This window comes from Camarhynchus parvulus, chromosome 10 (genome assembly GCF_901933205.1).
Source record: "Camarhynchus parvulus chromosome 10, STF_HiC, whole genome shotgun sequence".
Taxonomy (NCBI): domain Eukaryota; kingdom Metazoa; phylum Chordata; class Aves; order Passeriformes; family Thraupidae; genus Camarhynchus; species Camarhynchus parvulus.
This window is the reverse complement of record NC_044580.1, coordinates 2,361,660-2,381,021: the sequence shown is the minus strand read 5'-3', so window position 1 is coordinate 2,381,021 and position 19,362 is coordinate 2,361,660. Positions and strand designations below refer to the sequence as shown.

Below are 19,362 nucleotides of genomic sequence, written 5' to 3'. Positions count from 1 at the left end.
CGTGCCCGCGGCGGGGCGGGGCGGTGCGCGCGCCTCCCTCCCTGCCTGCCTCCGCCGGGCGGGCGCGTGAGAGCGGCGCGCGCGCGCGGGCAGTCGGGCAGCGCCCGAGCGGCGGCGGCGGCTGAGGGAGCGCCCGTCTGTCCGTCCGCACCCCCTCCTACCCGGCACCCATCTCAACACCCACCCTCGGGACCCCCGGACCTCCCTCAGCACCGAGCCCCGCGACCCTCCTCAGCACCCACTCTTGGGACACTCCTTAGCACCGACCGTCCTCAGCGCAGACCCCCGGGACATCCGTTCAGAACCGACCTCCTTCAGCCAACGACCCTCGGGACCCCCTCAGGGGCGGCGGAGGCTGCGGCTGCGGGCGAGGGATGCGCCGCGCCCCGACACCCAGGTAAGTGGCGGCGGCAGCGGGGAGCGGAGCGGGGCGGGGGCCTCCGGTGCGCGCGTGAGGTGGGAGCGGCGGGGCGGGTGTCGTGAGGCGAACCCCGCCGGAGCATCGCGGGGCCAGCGGGAGCCTTTGTTCGGCGGAGGAGGGCGAGTCTCCCCGGCGTCGTGGGGTCTGCCCGGTGTCGCGGAGTCCTCCCGGTGGTGTGGGATCCTCCCCGCCTGAGCCGCCCCCGGTGGGTGCGCGGTGCGGGGCAGCCCCGCGTTCCCCCCCTCCCCTCCGCCCCGTGCACGGCGTTTCACCGCCCGGTGCCGCTCACCCCCATCGCGGGTGCGTTGGACACTCAGAACATGGAAAAACCAGCCTGGGGGGGAGGAGATTCACCTCAGAGGCGTCCCCAGTGTCAGCAGTGGGGCCGTGGGCTGTAGCCCTGAGTGTGGCATAGCCCTGAGGCCACGGCTGTGGACATCGCCACGGGAGCCGGTCGCGGTCGCCCCGCGGCCCCGGCAGCCCGGTCCGCCCCGCAGAGCCGTTCCCGAGCGCCCATCAGCCTTTCCCAGCCGCTGGAATGAGCTGTACCTGGGTGTGCTTAGCACAGTGTTGGACTTCACGGCAGTTCCCACCCTGGCACGCCGGACCCCTGCGGGAGCGCTGCTCCTCCGCAGGTTAAAAGAGTCGATATTTCTTTCTGGAATTTTCCTAAACGTAGCCAAAACGGCCTTTGCTTTCCAAAGAAATAAACCCCCTCCGACGTGACCTGCGCTGGGACCTGCCGTGAGTTCGGAGCCGGGTTTTTGGCCGCTCTTCTGCTTCTCGATCGGCTTCCTGCTCCTCCATTTACGTTTTCCCATCCCCAAAGCAAGCCGAGGGTGATAAAGTGGGGAGCGTGAGCTCAGCAGAAATCATGGCTTTCCCATCCCGCGCTGCAGCGCGGTCCCTGCCCATCGGCGGATCAAAAAAATAATCACGTAGCGGCAGAGGAAGGAGATTTGCTGCTACGGGAGGAAAACCGGCGCGGTGTCTCGCTCAGTCGATAACCAAGCGCTGTAATAAATCGCTCTGTAAATAGATTGCTGGGTGGAGAATTGGGTTTCTGGCCGGCTCAAGTGCTTTCCTGACTCTTTTCCCATGGGACTGCTAGGAAATGACAGGGGAGCGGTGTGTTCCCATGGAGAGGTGCATGGATGCTGCGGTGATGGGCTGGGAATCCTTAAGCACGACCTGACAAATCTGACCTTATGCATAAACTCTGGCTAGGTCAGAGCCTGTGTTATCCCTGAACAACATCATCTTTTCAGCCCCTCGCCATACAGTCACACAATTTCCCCTACGTCCTTGAGTAAACTCACCCATTTCAATGGCTTTTCTCATTTTTACGTTTGATTTAATTAAAATAAGAGGGGTTTCCATGCCTCTTTCCCTCATTAAGGCTCTCCCAGCCTTTGCCTTCCCTTCTGGCTGTAATTTTTGATCCCCAAGACCATTTTGGAAGCTGTCAGTCAGGCTGCTGGTGGCAGGGAAGGTAATTCAGCAGCCCCAGCACAAAACTAATAAGCTTTTGTTTCCTGGGCTATCAATGATGATGCAACTTCATATTTTTCTTTAATTTTTTATTTATTTATGTATTTATTGTGATCAGTGCATAAATCAGGGTGGCTTTAGAGATTTTTCCTCTGTGTTGAAAGGCCTGGTGTCCATCAGCAGCACTTGGAAAAAGCTCTATTGGAATTTATCATGTATTTAAAATGTAGATCTGTTTTGTGAAGTTATTTGTTCTCTGCATCCACTGCTCCTGTTATGATTTATAAACTCCACATTTTAAGCTTTTTTTTTCCTCCTTATTTTGGGTGGGGAAGCTGCATTTTCAGATCCAAGGTATCAAATGCCTGATATGACTACTGCTGTTACAGCATCTTTCACAAGCACCAGTACTAAACCACTCAGACAATCAAACCTTTGGAATCCTTTGCTAGGAAAATCCGAATGTTTTATGCCTAAATTATTTGTAACTGGGATGTTTATGGTGCATTTTGTGAGCATTGATCAGGTTTGCAGGAAAACCCCTGAGAATGTCAAGTGCCTGAGTTTGGGCATTGAGAAATGTGAAACTTGAGTCACCTGTGCAGCCTTAATTTCGCTTAATTTAATTTAGCTCGTGTCAAAGTGTGGCTGGACTTGAAATCCTCATCCCCTGCTTGGTTTCTGGGAGAGCAGTATTCTGCTCTGGATGGAAGAACAGATTGTTCCTTCCCATGCCTGCAAGTCAACAGGGGGAGTACTGGGAGCACAGGCACAGTGCTGGTCCCTCCACTGGTTTTGCAGCTTGGCACCAACCAAACTGGCCAGGAAGGCCAGGGCTCACCTTCACAGCCTTGAGCCCACAAGTGTCCTGTAGTCCTGAAGCTTAAATGCCTCAAGTCTGGGGAAACCAGGAGCAAACTTCCAGTGTCTGAAAAGGGGGTACAAGGAAGCCAGAGAGGGACTTTCCATCAGGAACTGTAGTTGCAGGACCAGGGGGAATGGCTTCCCACTGCCAGGGAGTGGGGTTAGATGGGATATTGGGAAGAAGTGGTTGGCTGAGAGGGTGGTGAGGCCCTGGCACAGGCTGCCCAGAGAGGCTGTGGCTGTCCCATTCCTGGAAGTGTTCCAGGCCAGGCTGGACACGGCTCGGAGCAACCTGGGATAGTGGCAGGTGTCCCTGCCCATGGCAGAGGGTGAAACAAGACCAGCTTTTAAGGTCCCTTCCAGCCCAAGCCAGTCTGGGATTCTGTCACTCGAGTGTGACCAGAGAGTTTCTGAAGTCATTTGGGGTGGTTGGTTTTGGTGAGTGTAGTGTGGCCATTTTCTGCCCAATTCTAGTTCTTGCTTTAAACCGTGCAACTTTTGAACTCAATTCCTTTAAAAATACATTTATGAGAGAGCAAACAAGGTCGTTGAACCACTGGAAGCATCTTAGCCGGTCAAACTTGATTTCAGAAATTCCTGCGTCCCCTCAGTTTGTAAATAAAAGGGAATTTGCGTTCCCGCTTGCACGCGAAACACCAGGGTTGAAGGCACGTTTGTTGTGTCCTTGATGAATCTCCCAGCTTGGGCCTGGACTCTGGCTCCCTGAGATGGGCTGGGTGCAGGTTTCAGCTTTGGAACATGGTGGATTTTTTTGTCTTGAGGTTTAAAAGAGCATCTGAATTTCTCAGGCTTTGTCCTGAGTGCCGACGTTCGCTCCACTTCCTCTCGAGCGAACGGGATTTCTCCCCTCTCGACAAAGTAAACATGAGCATAAATATTTAAAGGATCACGGTTCAAGTTTGCAAATTGGAGACTTTCTCTAGCATTCCTTTGGACAAAAGCAGTAGCATTGGAGATTTGGGATGTGTCTGGGTGCTTCCCTGCTCTGGGGAGAAGCTTGGTAATTCTTTAGCTTCACATTGCAAAAATACTCTGCTGTCTTTTCAGGTTAGATAGCTGGCATTATCACAAATCTTGGGTTTCTTATGAAATTTTAAGGATAAAGTGCTGCTGATGGGATATCTATGGATCACTGGAATTGAGATTGTTTTGTGGAATTTTTTTTTTCTTTTACATAGGCCAAATTTTCCCATAGGTTTTGGGTATATGTGTGAAGGCACAGGTGTTCAGAGTTGAGACTATAGAAACCAAACATGTGGAACTCTTGCCAGATAATGGATAAAAACAGGAAAAAAGGGAAATGGAATAGTCTTTGTTTTGTTTTTTTTTTTTTTTGTGACTCTTTAATATTAAATCTTGTGCTGTGTTTGATAGGTCAAACACCACGGTGACATGTATGTCTCACTCCTGTGATTGTGTCAACGCTTTAACCTCTGTGTCTTGGAATTAAACTTTTAAAAGTGGAACTCAAACCACTTGACCTCAGAAAATATGAAAATTCAGGAGGGAAGGCTACTGAACATGGATTTTTAGAGTTGATCTAATTTTTGTGTCTGTTTTTAAAATATTATGAAGAGTTGTGGTTTTGTTAGTTCTTGTGGTAGCGTTTTTCTGTCTGTGGGGAGGAATCTATGCATCCCTTTTTCACAGGTACCTGTGGAAAAATCTTACAGGTGAGGTGAGGGTTCCACAACTTTGCTGCAATGGCTTTTTATTCCTAACAAACCCCCCATGATCTTAATGCTACCTCTGATGGAGGAATGTTGGCTCACCTGGGTCAGGAGGGAGCTCAAGAGGTCACTTGGTCCAAAATCCTGCTCCCAGCAGGATCGTCTTCTAAGTCAGATCGAGTTTTTCATGGCTTTAGGTGTCTCATGTCAGTTGTGTTCCACCTGTGGTTTGTGGGCTGCAGGAGGAGAAGGGAAATGGAAATGAGGTGGTTTGAGCTGTATGAGGTGGGAAGTGTCCAAGTAGAATGATCTCATTCTGAGAGACCCAATGCTTGCAGAGTGCAGTATTCCACCTGCAGCCTATGAAACTGCTGCTTCCCACTGCCTTTCCATGAGTTCATTAAGCTGCTAGAGTCACAGGCTCCAGCTGGAAAAGGATCTGGCCTGGCTGAAGTTAATTTTGGGAGAAGAACAGGGATAGTCCAAGTCCATTTGCTGATAGTCAGCATAAAGCTGGCAAGTGGCTACACAGTGTTTTGGTGGAAACTCCTCCGAGATGTTCTAGGCAAAATGAAATAAATAAATGAATACCTGTGCTTTAAGGATTATTGTTATTCTGATTACTTTCTGCTGTTCAAGTCTTGCATTGCAGTGTCTCATTAGGCATGGATGGGCATCCCTTTGCAGAAGGATGAGTTGTCTCTTCTTGTAGGGTTCTCATATGCCTTTGGCTGTTCACACCGTGCCAAACCATGGTTAGACAAAGCCATGGGTCATAGTTTTGGGCTCTGTTGGTGTTTTTGGTCAGCCCTTTTTTAGAGTTTTGCTAAGAGCCTCATGAAAAGACAGAGCATGGTCTTCAGCCAGGCAAATGTTTTGCCAAGGGAGATGGGGCTCAGGAGTGGAAAGGCCGTGGTGCACTGAGGATGCTGGGGTAGGATGGCAGTGAGGCTGGGTCACGTTGATGCCATCATGGAAAACAGAGAAGATGGGAACTACAGGAGCTGATGAGGCAGCCAATTATCCTGGGCAGATACACACTGGGTCCAGGTTTGGGTATAGATACCTGTGCTGTCTCTGCATTAAGCACACAGATACAAGCTTGAAGTTTGCTTGGACCCTTTGAGATCAGCCTCTATACCCTCCCAAGGAATATTGATATTCCTTAGTTGGATCCTTTGTCTGTTGATGTGAGATCATACTTGGGGAGCTCAGCCAGCTGTGTCTCATCCAAGCTCTCATTTCACTCACCTACAGTGATATGTTGCCTTTTTTGCAGCTACATGCCTGACTTAAAACAAGATGCAGGCATTGCTCTGCTGTGGTCTCCTGTCATCTCTCTGCTGGGTTGTGGTGTGCTTTTAAAGATCTCTGCCAGGTCATGGAAGAAGTTTATGAAATCCCTGTTGGTGTTACAGTCCTTAGGGATAGGCTGGCTCTATGTAGAGGTCGTCCCCTTTGAGGGGAGGGCTGGACTGGACCCTGGTAGTTTTGGTGGTTCCAACTGTCTGCTCGGCTTCTCTTGGAAAGATCATCTTGGTTTCCATCCCTGTGACTCGCAGGAGTTACTGCAAATCCCTCTTAGGAGCAGTGGAGAGCAGAGCAGAGCAGAGGACTGTCCTGCTTGGATGCTGCATGAAGTAGCAAAGGAAAAATGCAGCTTAAAATAAATAGCCAAAATATATGGGTTTCAATATAATTTTTGGGTCTTATTTGCTGTTTTTTTCACCTTGAATCACTTCTGGTGTCACCCAGATGACCTTGAATCCTAGAGTTACTCTTGGGATGCCTGTTCCAGATCTTGGCTTTTATCCATCATGCACAGATAATCTGAAAACCTCTGTGCTGTTTTTTAATCAAAATTCTTTGTACTATCTTCTATTTCTTGCAAAGCATAACCTTTACAAAGGTAGAGGATCCTGGATATGCTGTATCATGGCTGAGCATTGATGGAAGAGGAGTGTTTAATCCAGATAGTTCCATCTTTGGAAAACCTGAGCTTTAAAACCAGCTCAGACTATGAACGCTTTTGAGAGACCGCCAAGAATTCTTTTATTGTATTCAGCATCTACATGGTTGGTTTTGAGGGATGAACTTAAAACAAGTTAACTGAAAATATTTACTGTAGTAGCCTTCTGTAACTCTACTGTCTTTTCATACTTCACGAAAATACATAGACCAAAATAAAAATTTTCTCCTAAATGTTGCTATTTAAATTTTTATGGCACTTGTCTATAAACTGTTAGGTTGGTTTGTGCTTGTTGGGTGCACAGGACAGCCTCCCTGGGGAGGAATTAGTAAATGATTGAATTGTTGAGGAATGTGGTCCCATTAGGCAAAAAAAAAAAAAAGGACCGCAGTGGATCCTTAGAAATGTTGCACTTGATTAAAACAATGCTGAGCAATTTGTAATGATTTTTTGAAATAAATGAATTTTTTGGAAGAGGGAGATGATGTGGGTGAATAACCCTTCTGGAGGTTTCTTTGAGTGCAGAAGAGCCAGTCTCTGCTCCGTAATTCACCAATTGCCTCATAAATGAGGCATCGTTATGTGGAATTTGTTGCTGCTGGTGGTGGCAAGGATGGCTGAACCACTCCAGCTCAACAAAGGCATTTGTAGAGATATTTAAAAGCAGAGCCACTGTTTCTTTTGCTTCTTTTCATCCGAAAATAAAGATCCAGCCCTGCTGCCAAGGGATGCGGCGGCTCCAGGCGCCTCCCTTGGGATTGGGGCCCCGCGTTTGTGAAGTGTGGTGAAACAAGGAGGGCACCCCACGTTTGTGGAGGGTGGTGAAACGTGTGGCTGAGCAAGGAGGGCACTCTGGGCTCCCTCCTTCCCGGGCAGCCCTGGCACAAATACCTGCCCAGGCAGGCGCCGGCCTTCCCTGTCAGGAGAGCAGGGGATAATCTTATCCAGAGGCACTTCACCGTGCCTGCCAGGTAGGCAAGGAGATAGCAGGACAATGCAGAGCAGAGGTCAGCTCTGAGGTGCCTGCAGCACATAATGAGGAATCTTGAGTTCCCCTCAGCTATGAAGAGAATGAACTTTACCAAAAGCGATGGAGGAGTCTGTCTGAATCCACAAATCCTTTGCTGCTCACTGTTTAACCTCATTTGACTCCAGGGGTTGCCAAGTGCACCATGACTTGTCAGAGCTCTCGTTCCAAAACGTAGTTCCCCGATCCAAATGCATCTCTGGTCTTGCTGCAATCCACAGGGATTTGATTAAGGAGTTTATTAGCATTGATACACATTAGCAGCAGTATTTCTTCTTCTTCTTTCTTTAAGAAATAACTTGCCAAGAAAGATGACTTGGCAGCTGTTGCCTGTTCCTTGTCCCACGAGTTTTGTGGAAAAGACGTGGACTTGTGCATTGCTCCTGCCTCCATTCTCTTTGTAATTCCAGGTGGGAGCTGCTGCCTTCCAGTGTTTTGTTTCTGAGTTCAGCTGTCCTATGCTGTGTTTCTTCATTTTTGTGATTGAAATACCCCTCTAGAGCTATTGCTATTCACCTGGGGTGAACAATACAATAAATATGAGGAGAAAAATATATTTAAAAAACCAAAGAGCACTTCTAGCAGATGGGGTAAAGAGAAAAAATGAGCACAAAGGTCCATTTCTGAGGGAGTGAGGATTCATTCTCCTACCTAAAAGTCTTTGCTGAAACAAGGGAAAAAAAATCCCTGCTTGAGTATTTTCCTGTTCCCACAGAGGGAAGGTGTGAATCTCACCCAGGGTTTGCTGGCTTGGTTTTAGCAACATTAGGGGTTTCCTCCTGTTTTTTTTTTCCTCTTCAGCTCAGCTGCTTGAAGCCTGCTTTCATTTTTGTTTTGTAGGGGAAGATGTGAAACCTGAGGAGCAAAAACTAAATGAGATGTTTAATGCAGTTGTTGCAGTCTAAGGAGTGGCCCTGAGTAAAACTTTTTCAATTGCAGAAAAAACTAATTTGAAAACTCAGTCTGAAAGTAGCTCAGTCTGATATTCACAGTTCAGACTGTGTGGTGGGGACATTGTGATCTTCTGTCTTGGGTTGAGTCTATTTTTAACAAAAGTGGAATTCTTGAGAGAATATATCAGAAAAATAATTGGAAATTAAAACCTGGAGACACGGATGTACAATGGTGTGGGTGCAGTTTTTCTGTGTATTTTGAAGGTTTTTTTCCCTGAGCACAAACTGTCCTCTACACTGAGAAAGGTATTGTTTTTTTTTTTTTTTTCTCGTAGGACTGGGTCATCTTTCTTTTCTGTTTTGGGAGCATTAATCTACATACTTTGTTTTCAGGTATGCTCTTCAGGGGCTGCGAGGGGGCAGGTATTCAAAAAACTTGAACAATTTTCCTTAGGTGAAGGATCATTACAGGTTCAGGTGCTGCCGTTATTAGCGAGACTCCTGCCAGCTGCAGTTTAATTTTCTAAATGTCTAAATGTTGAAATTCCAGGTTGTTACACAGGTATGTGTGTTGGAGTGCTTTGAGAGGCTGGAACTCTGGACTGCTGGGATAATTCTTAGCTAATGGAGTTGATGGATTTGAAGAGAAAGTCAGTCTGAGAAGTTAATCACCAAAATCATAAAAAATTTCAACCTGTTTGGTTTCTAATGTAATGTGGGTGCAAAATGATTGTAAAGCTGCAAAGGCAAGTGAGAGAATTGAGCAGAAAATAGTGACTTAGAGACCCTGGTACACACCAGGAGACCTTGAGATGCTTGTCTTGGTGGGCATCTTCTTCAGGAGCAGCCCATTGGAACCTTGGAACCTTGGGAATGGGGGATGCAACATGGAGGAAAACAAAGCTCAAAACTAACCAGAAAATTCCTCTGGTTCAGTTTTGGATTGTACTAGCTGGAGCATCATCCTTTAGGGAAGACTGAGACAGAAGGTGCTGTGGTGGCACTGAGGAACTGGGTTAGGCCATATTAGACCTGAGATCATCCCCTGTGTTTCCACCAGTGTCACTGGGATCTTCTGCTTCATCCTGCACTTTCTGGTGCTCAGCAGCTCTGAAATCTGGTTCTGAACTGGGTTTTGGGGGGTTGTTTTGCCTTTAGGGGGTTTTTGTTGCTGCTGGTGTGGTGGGGTTTTTTGTTTCCTTTCTTTTTCCCTTAATACCTAAAAATACACCCAGCTCCTGTCACCTGGTAGGAATCACCTATTGTAGAGGCAAGTAGGGAAGTAAAATCTCTATGGTGGCATTTGCTTGCTGATAAGAGTATTTTTTTAATGCATTTCCTTTCCTCATTCTCAACATGCCTTTTAATTCCTCAAGAAAAAAGGTGTGGGGCCTTCTGGTGCCGTAGAGGAGATTGGAATCTTCTGTGTTTGCTGCATGTGCAGAGATCCACAGGGGAAGTCTCAGGTGTGTGAATTTTGGGTGGGCAGCTGTGCAACTGTGTATTATTTTGAGGAAAACAAGTATTTTGCTCATGTTACAAAGTAATGCTGAGGGATTAGTGTTGCAGGTGAAATTTTGGATTACCTGCTTTGCTCACCATAATGTGCTGAAAAATTATCAGTACACATTTGCTCTTGCTTTTTTTTTTTTTTTTCCAGTTCTTAAACCTTTTGTTGTCCTGAAGCTGTTGATTTTCAGGCAAAAACAATACGAGGCAGTCACTGTGGTCTGCAGGGTGGGGCTCAGAAAGGTCTTGTTGCTGATTCCCTTTGCTGGGAAGGCTAATTATAGAGACAAACTGGGGAAGGAAGAGAACGGGGTCAATTAGAGCATCCAGCACAGTTTCCTTTAAATTAGAGGTTGGGCTAGAGAGATAAAAAAAAACCAAACCCCAACGTTAAAGAGGCACAGAGTAAGACTTGAAATGCTCTGGCGCACAGCGAGCTCAGCAGCTAAGCAGATGTCCTGCAGTTTCAATTTTAAGTAAAGAACATGTTGAATTAAGAGTTTTATTGCCAGAATTGCCAAATTGAGCTGAAAAGACAGAGGAGATGTTGCTACTGTTTTTATTCTTTAACATGCTTTTGGCTTGCAGTAGGTTGTGACTGAAGGAAGCAAAGAAATACCTTGCCCCATTGTTGATTAAAATGGATTTTGTGGGAAAAAGGAATTAATTTTAAGTCTTAATGCTCATAATGTTATATTTTCATAAAAAGACTACCTGCATCTTTGTACATGTCACATGGATCAGTTTTGTACGTGTTTTATCCCTTGTTGGAGAGGCCACTAGGGCTCAGCTTTTTCTTGGAGCTGTCTTATGGGTTTAAAAGGTTTTTTCCCCTGGATTTATGCATAAGCTAACTCAGATTAGAGGATACAGTATTTGAAGATATGGTGCAGACACGGTACAAGCTCTGGGCTCAGAGCTCTGCAGGTGTGGAAAGCAATAAACCCCAGTGCCAAGTCAGTGAAAAACCAAATTGGAATTTGTGCAAGTCAGTGAAAAACCAGAGAAGCTTTTATGGTGCTCTTCCCAAATGATCCCTCAGTCCCTTAACACCCTCTTGCCTCAGTTTTATGGCAAAGCCACTAAAGGGTTGGCAGACCCTCCCCATGTCTGCCGGGTATATTTGCTTCCCCTTTGCCGGATTGCCGTGCAATAACTGGGACTGCTGTGCACAAAGGGAGATGGCAGAGCAGGGAGAAAATCCCCGTAGCTTCATCTGAATGCTTCAATCCAGATTGGCAAGTTCCTTCTGCCGGTGCTGTGACTCATCCTGGGCTTCCTCACTGGAGGCCACCACTGGCAGGGCATCAAAGGAGCAGCCCGCGCTTCCAGGCTGGAGCTCAACCCGGATCTTCCTGGAGCAAGGGCTGTTTTTCTGGTCCTGGGATCTCTCCATGTGCAGAAGGTGGTGAGATGCTCCCAAATCTCAAGGGAATTGGTGATAAATGTGATGAATTGGTGCTGAGGGTAAGAAGGGTTTCTTCTTGCTGCTTTGAGCAAGGCACGTGCCTGTGCAGAGGGTCCTGCCCAGCCAGGGATGGGCTGGGAAAGGCCCTTTGAGGTCAGTGACACAGCCAGCAGAACTGTTTGTTCACTTCTGGTTCCTTGGGTAGAGCTGATATGCAGGGGTTTAGTGTGGCAGTTAGGAAATTCTTCAGCAAGGAAGGAAATTTTTATTTTTATTTTTCCTGAGGGCATGGGTAGAGGTACTCTTTGCTCAGGGCTAAGGTGCAGCAGATACTCCTGCCCTTTTCTCTTCATTCTCCTGGTAAAACTGATTATATATATGCTTCTCCCTTGGCTTTGGTTCAACCAGCTTAGCTCTAAATCTCTGAAAGACTAACTTTTTTTTCATTTGGAGCAAAAACTGAACAGCTCCACCAAGTTTAGGATTGTGCCACCAGGACCTAGGAGAACCTGCAGGATCTTACTGGTAGTTTGATGTGAGAACACCCTCATAAGTTCCACTCTTATTTTTAGGTTGGTTTTTTTTTTCCTAATTGAAGGGCTTCAACATTTCCAAATGTTTTGTAGGGTTTCTAATATTACTTTATAAATTATTTGCAGTGTTAATAGCATTTTTAGGCTTTTTCTACCTTTTTATTATATCATCTATGTACTCACATTACAGTCCCAGGTCTCTTGTGGACTTGTGAACACTTTTACTGTTTGAGATGGATCTGTAGGGCCTACCAAGGAGATGTAAGCCAAGGCTGTGGGATATTCTTCATTTGTAGGTGTCATGTAGGGGAGAGAAAAGCTGCAGAGAATATGAAAGGGATGTATAAATTTTTAGAGGATGTTTCTTTCAAATGTCTGGCAGGAGACTCTTGGAATATCATGAAAAGTGGTTTTTCATTCCTGAATAGATTGGAACTGGAGATCAGCATCCTGAGCTGGCAGAGGAGTCAACCTCTTGATAGTGATCTAGAGTTCTATGTGAGGAAGAGTCCCAGAGTACAGATTAAAAATGCAAAGTTAATGCAGTAAGGATCTATTGACATGCAAGAGAAGAGCAACAAAATCATATAAAACAATGACTTTTGCTGCAATGTCCTGGCAGGTCAAAATCGTCTTTCTCAGATCAGGGTGAAGCTGCTCTGCTGGCTAAAGTGCCTGGAAAGGGAGCTTTAACTCTTTTTTTTTAGGAGGGATTTACCCCCTCAATTTTTTAATTTATACAGTGACATTCTAAATACCAGATTGTTCTGATTCCTCTTTTGCTTCCGTTTCACGTACACATTCCTGTCCTTGTGATTATTCCATGTGTGTGACAGCATCTGCAGCACATGGATGGGGTTATGGTTTTCATATCACCTTCTTGTCCTGTGTCTATCTCCTGCCATCCCTGGGGTTTTGGAGAGCTGCTACAACACTTACATTTCAGGAGTTTTTCTAATTTTTTTCACCTGCTGTCTGTGTGTCAGTCTGTGCTTTCCTTCCTTTTTGTTGTGCAACATTTTGTCACAATTTAGGACATTTTAAAACCAAGCTCCCAATTTTTTTTTTTGGTAAAGTCATCAAAACGTTTTTGTTTCAGATTGTTTCCTGCAGAGCTCTGAGTTGATTTTTTTTTGCCCGTGTCTGATGAGTCAGCACAACTGTTGAGCATGTGAAGCTTCACTGATTGCAGAGTTCTGGTTTGCTGCTCAGTTTTTCAGTTAGCCCTTTAGCTGAGAGCACTTAAATGCAAAGTATTGCAACTTGTGATGCACTCGGCAGATCTCAATGCTGAGTTGGGTTTATTTCTAATTAAGATTTTAGATGGTTGCCTGTGGGTGTTTGTATGTGAAAAGTGCCTAGAGAAAGCCACTGCCCTGGGTATGATGTGCTGAAGGAGGTAATTCTTTGTTAGGTCTGTGATTTTTAAGAGTCTTATTTAATTTTGCATGGATCCAAGTGTCTGAACATGCTCAGTGCTGCTGCTGCTGTATTTTTTTCCCTTCTCAGCCTACTCAAGATGTTAAACCCAGCTTTAATTTTCTCTGTTTCCTATGATTCTCAGTTAACCCTCTTTTCAGGAAATCGGTGGCTTCCTGCAGTCTATTTGTAGTTGCTGCTGGCCAACTGAAGTGAGGTGATGTCTATGCACTGAAATATGATGAAACCCTCAGAAAGATTTGTTTGGCCTACCAGGATGAGGTTTTTTTGAGGCATTGTCGAGGTGAAAGCCCATGGCAGCAGCACTTCATTAATCTTATTTACTGGTGTTTGAAGAATATCTGATGTTGTTGTCTGTTCCTTCATAGAGGAAATCTAATCTCCACTAGAATTAGCCTTTGTAATAAGGCTTCTACTTGATAAATGAGTAGACAAATATTGGGGCCTTGCCACCGAGGGCTTTATCCATCCCTGAGATAAAGCGGCTGGGCCCGAACGTAGGTTATTTATGCATGGAAAACAGACTTATCAGCATTCCTGAACTGCCCCTGCTGCAGAGACCGAGCACTCCTGCCCCTAAACAAAGCCTCATTTAGCTCAGTGACTTCTTCCCTAGCCCAGGAATGAAATATTTTCCTGTTTCCCTGAGTGGCCGGTATTTCTGGCGCTGCCCATGGCGCGCATGCAGAAAATGCGTCAAGAATCCACTGTCTGTGGGCAGATCCCACATCAGGCCAGGCCTTCCAGCGCCGTGCTGAAATAAGTGCAGCCTGTTCCCTCAGCGCCTACACGACCTGGAGAGGAGGAGGAGGAGGAGGATGGCAAGGGTCAGGAGCAGATTGTTGCCCTTGCAAATAAAACCTCTCGTCCATTCTGCAATCCTAGAGGGGGTCCTGGAGGTCCAGCACAGGGAACGAGTGAGTTGAGCTGCCTCAAAGCTTCAGTGGCATAAGGAATTGGTGTCAGAAGGTGGCTGGTGTTGGAAAGAGGGAGAATAAAAATTATCTTAAGTTGGATTCTTCTGAAGTGACTTTGTGAATTTACAGAGTGTTGGTCATTGTGATGTGGATTTTTTTTTTGCTTTCTGGATGAAAAAAGCAGAGGGAAAATTGCTTCCACAGGTGGTCTTGCAGCTGAAGGCAAGGAGCACTAGAATAGAGATGGCAGTGGAGTTAATAGATGGAGGAGGTTTCTTCCTGTCCTTTTACAAAATTCCTATTGAAGCACTGTGTTATGGGGGAATTCTTTGCAAAATAACACCAGGACACCCCTTGGAGAGCTCCCCTTTGTTAACCTCTTGCAAAGCCAGCCCATGACATGGCTATGCTCAAGATGAATCTGAAAAAACATTTGAAGTTCTTCATCACATTACTGGAGATGAAGTATCTATTCTCACTTCATCCTATTTCTATATAAACTAATTAACTGACCTTCTCTGCTTTATATTTCTCCTAATTCATATTTTCAATGCCCTAATGGACAGTTTGGTGTCTTCGATGCTCATCTGATTGAATCATTCTTTGTGTTGGGTTATAACAGTGCTTCAGTTTTCTCTGGTTGTGCTGTGGAGTGAAGGGAAACCTCAGAGATTTAATGGGATGTAGGAGGCTGTAGTTGGACAAAATCAGTCCAGATCAGCATTTGCAGTTAAGTGGGACATACAACATAGTCATCAACTTGTGCAATTTTGGTGGAGACAATTCAAAATTCAATTTGAACACATCATAAAATATCCATATGTTAATTTTGAAAGCTTCTGTGTGTCTGGGTCTTGCTTGGTTTTTCCTCTCATTCACGCTCCTGTGAATGTTTGCCAGCAGAATTCATGGGACTAAAACTTCCTAACATCTGGTTGGCCTTGCTCCAGTAATCATCTGCCTGTGTTTTTCACCTTAAACCTGAACTGGTGAGCACAGTGCTTAGGTATGGAGAACATGAATGCCCTCCTCTGGAAATTTCCCTAAATCTTGATGTCAGATGCTTTGTAGGGGTCTCAGCCTGACAGGATTTCTGGTGGTTGGTGTGATGGGCATCCACTTGACTCATTTGGACAAGTTAACCCCTTTTCTACCAGCCTGATCCAAAGTCAGAGTCCCACCATGGACATGTTCAAGCAGAGTTTTGGCTAGCTGCTCGTGCTGTTGGCACATGAAGTGTAAAAAATACTTGCCATCCCTATAAATGTTTTATCTCCATGATGAGCCCACCTCAGTTTTGGGTTTCCTCATTCCCAAACACAGAAAGCAGTGACCAGATGATCACAGGGAAGGAGTGTTGGAGGATGTGACCTCCTCTGAAGGAACGTGCTGTCCCTGTTAATTTTTTTGGCTGAATCCAGTGCTTCTCGTTTTCTTCTGTAAAACCAGCTGGTTTAACTTCCTCTCGCGACACCACCCAAAAAAACCCCAAACCCGGCAGTAAAGGACAACCTGAAAGGAGATGTCATGGAGGGCTGTGGCAAGGACCTGCTGGGATGCAGTTAATTTTTTTATAAAATCAAATTAAAAGCATGTTTGCCACAGCTGCTCGTTGGAGGAGCTGTTTTGATTTATGTTCTTGCATCTTTTGCTTCTGAGATGAGACCCAGCATGGCAGAACGATGAGGTTCGGGGGAATATGAGCCAAACAGATGCACTTCAGAAAATGAAACTTCAATCTTGGATTTACTTAGCTCATTTCCTGGTGTCATTACCTTATCCTGATGATGAATGTGCCTAGTTGTGGGATCCTACACTTGAATACATTTTGAAATGTTTTTTTCACGCTCCCTTCTGTGGATCTCATCACGCAGCCGAGTTAATCCATTTCAGGCAGTTTCATTTCCATACCATATGTTCTTCAAGGCGTTCTGGAGGGATAATTATGTGGATATAATTTACTTCCCTTTGTCATGCCAAGATGTGCTCTGCTTTTCAGGTACAGGGGGAGGCACATGTGTCTTGTTGAAGTCTTGATGACTTTCTGAAAGTTCCATCTCCTGTTGTCTTCTAGAGGAGTCAGGAAGGACAAGCATGAGGACAAGGAGATCATGTACTCACTCCAGAGTGTTTATTAGACTGACTTAACACCCCATCCTGCTAGTGGGATGTTTTCCTTAAAGATCAACCATCATTTCCATAACATTAATTATTGGGGAAGGTAGGAGTGTAAATATTGTGGTGAATTTAAGGGATTGAGGATCTTTGCTGCTCAAATCCCCCTAGCTAAGTGTTAATGTAAATTATAAAAGTGAACTATGTACTCAGAGAGAGCCCAATCTCTTCTGGGATTTTTCCTATCTAACAAATAGTGAAGAACAAACTCAGCTGCAATTGCAAGTGCCTGCCAAGGCTTCACTGGTTTACCCAAATTACTGAAGCAATGCACTGAAGTAGACAAATTTAGCAGCATCTGGATGGTACTAAAAAAGCTGAAACCTTCATTCTTAAAACAAATCTGTTTTACCACTGTCTTTGAGCAAAGTTTGTTTCAATTGATTTGTGTTAGAGGTGAACAGGTTGTCCTTGGACTACAGATGTGACTGAAGTTTGGAGGAAAAAATATACTCAGTTGGATTATTTGGTAATTTAGACTAGGAAATCTCTTCCTTGCACACACTTCCATAGGGTTTGGGGTTTTTTTAAACTAAAATTTGATTTTTTAAAATGATGAATGAGGCCAGATTGAATGCAAACCAGAATGCCAATGTATTTTTTAACTTGACAAAACAGTGCAGCAAAAAGACTTGTTTACCACATAGGACTTGTTTTTACTGCTTTTGTAGGAATTATGTTCTTTAATATAAATTACAGATTCGTGGCTGTAGTAGAGAAGAAATGTTTTGAATATATGTCTGCTGATAATTGACATTAGAAAAGAGACTGAACAATTAAAAAGGGATGGTGTGTAATGGCTGGTGTCCCTGCCCATGATGGGGCTGGAACAAGATCATCTTGAAAGTCCTTTCCAACCCAAGCAATTCTGGAATTATTTAATCACTGGGAACAGCTTTATTTCATCAAATCTGTTGCTGTATTTTAGGCTATTGAGGCTGAAACCTCTACACAGTTGATTTCAGGACTGTGCCTGGGATCTTAGTGACACAGGGATAAAGGTGAAAAGGGAGACTTGCAAGGAGGGATGTCAGTGGTTAGATGATAAATCAGTGAATCCCTTCAGTGGTAGCAGTTTGGAAGATGGAGATGCAAAATTTCCTCATGGCAGAAGGAGAGCCTGGGGTGACTTTTGGTGGGGGGAACCCCAAACCAGCAGGTTATGGAATGTGAGGACAAGGAACTTGATCTTGTCTTTCACTCTTCATTGCAATAAATAAAATTTTAGAAATCCCCAGACCTCTATTTCAGAGAAACATGTTTTAAAAAGGGCAACAACCAAAAGCCCTCGTCCATTAAAAAATTACCCTTCAAACCTAATCCTCCTTTAAAGGTCAGGGGTTAAGGATGTTTAAGGCAAATTGCTGATGAGTTTTACCATAGATTTCATTGGAAAGGCTCAAGGAAAGTGGAAAATCCCTGAGGCTCAGGTGTAAAGTCAGCAAGGACAAGCAGGAGTAGAACGAATGGGTTCCTCTGTGTCTGTCAGACCCAAGCACTGACAGCACAAACACATTTATGTACTTGAATGTCTGGGAAACTTTGGTTTGCTTTCTGCCTGCAGCCAGGGTATAGACAAGGATAACAATCCTAGGCTGTTTTTCTGCAGAAAGGGACTTTTGACTGAGGATCAAAGATAGCATAGAGTAGAACACAAGTTTCCTGTTCTGAAAAGTCAGCTGAATCTCAGGTTTCTGCTCTGAACTGTGGTCTGGGATTCCTCTGCTCACCATATAGGTGAACTTGGTATATTGGGGACAGAATTTTATAGTGAGGTACATGAGGATGGGCCTATTGTGAACAGAAAGAATGTTTCATATAATTTTATGTCTCAAAAAAACCCCCAAACTAATACAGATGCTGTGAAAATAATCAGGGATGGTAAAGAAATCAGGTCTGTTTTGGTCCCGTCTGAACAACCTGGCATTTATCTGACAAACCAGGACAAGTCCTCCAAACCTTTCTGCTGAGATCCCTGTGGCATAAATTCCTTTTTAGGGCACTTTGAACTTTTCCTTAGTGTATTTTGAAATTTACAGGGGTGACACACCTGCACATTCCTCCTTCCCACCGTGCTCATGGCAGCAGCTACCCCGGGAGCTCTGGACATGTCGGACCCACGCTGTGTCTTCCCGTGGCTGATGAGAGCTGAGAGGTGGCATCTGCTCCAGAGCTGCTGGCTGCATCCAGGGGATGGATTGCTGGGTGTCATGGCCCCAGGCACCTGCCTGTTGTGGCAGCCTGCTGTGCTAATGTTTCTAATTCTGCCGGTGAAATGGAGTGGAAGTAATTCCAAAAGCCAATAGGTTGAATATTCTGGGGTGGTTTTTTATTATTTTATTGCTGCGTCTCCTTTTCACCCCCCACCCCTCCCTATTCCATAATGACCTTGCTTTGCCTCCAGCGAGAAAATTGAACTAATTTTGTTGACTTGTCTTTTTAAATACTCGTTATTGGATTTGCCCGACCTCTTTTTCTGCTGTGGAGAGTTGTGCTGGCTTTGTGCCAGCGGAATAATTTGTCGTAATCTAAAAGCATTCGGTTAAAAGGATTTACCAGCCCCTTCCCCAAACTTCTGCTTTGCATAAAATGATTCCTGGGGAACTTTGGGGTGTGTTGGTAGTTGGGGAGATGAATGTTTTGAAATAAATCCTTTTGAGTATGAAAAAGATAAGACACATGCACAGGACTGGAAATATTTCACCTGGAATATTTGCAGTGTGGTGAATATGAATTAAAGATTTAATAGCTTGAGAAAAGTAAATGGTGTAGTATTTTTAGGCAGGATTTTGGAAGCTTGTGAACTTCAAGGAGAGGTTTGTGATATAACGTTGTATTTTAGTGTGGCAGAAAGTATGGGTTCTCTTTTGTGGTCAGTGTTGGATTCTCCGAAACATATTGGAGAAATCCATATATTTTCTAAGTGAAGATGTGCTTGTGGAAAACCACTGAGATCTGGATATCTGGAGAGCCCGTCATTCCTATCTCAGTTGTCCTTCATATAAATAAAAGGTGGAAATGAAG

At 45.1% G+C, this 19,362-nt stretch overlaps 1 protein-coding gene across 13 annotated transcripts in view; it reads left to right on the top strand.

The window, feature by feature from the left end:
- Nucleotides 1–61: 61 nt before the first annotated feature.
- Nucleotides 62–19,362, top strand: part of MYO9A (myosin IXA) — a 173,781-nt gene continuing 154,480 nt past the window's right edge. For all 13 annotated transcript variants that reach the window (XM_030954924.1, XM_030954925.1, XM_030954927.1 and 10 more), the window contains exon 1: nt 62–397. The gene's annotated coding sequence lies outside the window, so the exon portion shown is untranslated. The remainder of the gene's footprint in view (nt 398–19,362) is intronic.